At 36.8% G+C, this 1,969-nt stretch overlaps 1 protein-coding gene across 1 annotated transcript in view; it reads left to right on the plus strand.

Annotated features, from left to right (window-relative positions):
- Positions 1–1,969, plus strand: part of CFAP61 (cilia and flagella associated protein 61) — a 399,631-nt gene that overhangs the window by 116,454 nt on the left and 281,208 nt on the right. The window lies entirely within an intron of this gene.

A 1,969-nucleotide genomic window follows, 5' to 3' on the forward strand; every position in this document is an offset into this window, starting at 1 on the left:
CACTCATTGTTAATTCTCCATTCCCCCACTCATTGTTAATTCTCCATTCCCCCACTCATTGTTAATTCTCCATTCCCCCTCAGCCTCAAGAAACACTTAACCCAGTTATCATCTCTATAAATGTGCATATTCTGGATTTCACATAACAAAAAGCATACAAAACCAAAACAAAACCAAAATAACCTCCTAAAACAATAAAATAAAGCAGAGAAAAACCCAAGTTGAAAAGATAACAGGAAAAACGAAAAACTAGAACAGATCTTAAACCAGTCAAAGAGAGAAGAAATGTTAAGGTTCTGTGAAGAAATGATAAGGTTTCATCAATCATCTTCTGTAAACTGAGTGCTCAAAATTTGAGCTCTAATACTATTCCCTCCTCCACTCTTAGCTTTTGATGTTTACAATCATTGGGTCACACCATCTGGTGAGCTACTTCTGGGTCAAATTAGCAGTCATCTCACTGAGATGGCTGCTTGTTTTAAGATACAAACATTTAAGGTCTGACACACCATTCTTTCTGACTTCTGATGGCTGGGCTATCAGATTTCTCTCCACACTTTGCTATAGCACCCATATCTTCAGTGATAATGAGTGCAGTTATTGAGTAGATTAAGAATGTATTGTTCTTAGATTAGTTCTATAATTAAATTTGAGCTCGGAATCATTCATTTGTCTATGATTTTATATGTCTCAGGTTTACTTTACAGACATCAATATTCTTTTATTGGGGATATTATAAATCATCACCATGGGGAATATGGTAATTCTATTGATAGTCTAATTAATTTAGTCTAAGGCATAGAATTGAAAATACTGTGGAGAAAAAAGTATACATATAAAGGACAGCTTTTTAAACCAAACTTTATGCATCGTTGACTTGTTCAAAAACTCAAGTGACTGAACTTACAGAAACAATGAGGGTTGCAGTTAGGGCAAAATTTTGAATAGCTCTTATTCACAAAGGCAGGACCATGTGTGCTAGATTAAGAATTAGAAAAGAAAAGGGTGACAACCCAACAGACTCAAATGAAATAAGAATAATAATGCCTTACTGTGAAATTTCTACTACATTACTACATAATACATTACTACACATTATAACTCCAACAAAACCTAAACAAAATGGGAAATTTTCTAGAAATACATCATCTACCCAAATTAACAGAGGCATTATTTTTCTAATAAAAATGGAAGAAATACATCACGTCATTAAAAAACTTCCTAACAAAAAATTTCCAGTGCCAGATAGCTTCACCAGGGAATTCTATGAAGTCTTCAGGGAAAAGTATATACCAGGCTATATGATAATAGGGGAAAGACAGAAAACCCCAAAATTAATATATGAAGGAGCATAACTCTGATACCAACCAGGTAGAGACACTGCAAAGATGGAAAACCATACATCAATATCCTTTATGAACATACATGCAAAAATTCTCAACAAAATCCTGGCTTATACTATCAGGGTGCAGGGTAGCAATGATGAAACATATGCTTCCTCTAGTTCTTGAATGCTCCCCCCCCCCACTATCATGATCCCAATTCTGCCTTACAAATCTGGCTAGACCAGAGGACATACATTGAGACAGATAGCAACTAGAAAAGAAACACAGGAAATCCAGGACAGATGACTCCTTCAGGACCAGTGGTGAGAGGGGCGATGCCTGGAGGGTAGAGGGAATATGGGATAGAAAGGGAGAACCGATTATAAGAATCTATATATAGCCTCCTCCCTGGGGATGTACAGCAGAGAAGAGGGCAGGGGAGAGACGTCGGACAGTGTAACTTATGACAAAACAGTAACAATTTATGAATTATGAAGGGTTCATGAGGGAGAAGGAAGTTGGGAGGGAGGGGGAAAATGAGCAGCTGATATTAAGGGCTAAAGTAGTAGGCAAATGTTTTGAGAATGATGAGGGCAACAAATGTACATATGTGCTTGGCTCAATGGATGTATGTATGGATTGTG

This window comes from Echinops telfairi, unplaced genomic scaffold (genome assembly GCF_000313985.2).
Source record: "Echinops telfairi isolate 266 unplaced genomic scaffold, ASM31398v2 ScPeMD7_5592;HRSCAF=6446, whole genome shotgun sequence".
In the NCBI taxonomy this organism is placed as follows: Eukaryota; Metazoa; Chordata; class Mammalia; order Afrosoricida; family Tenrecidae; genus Echinops; species Echinops telfairi.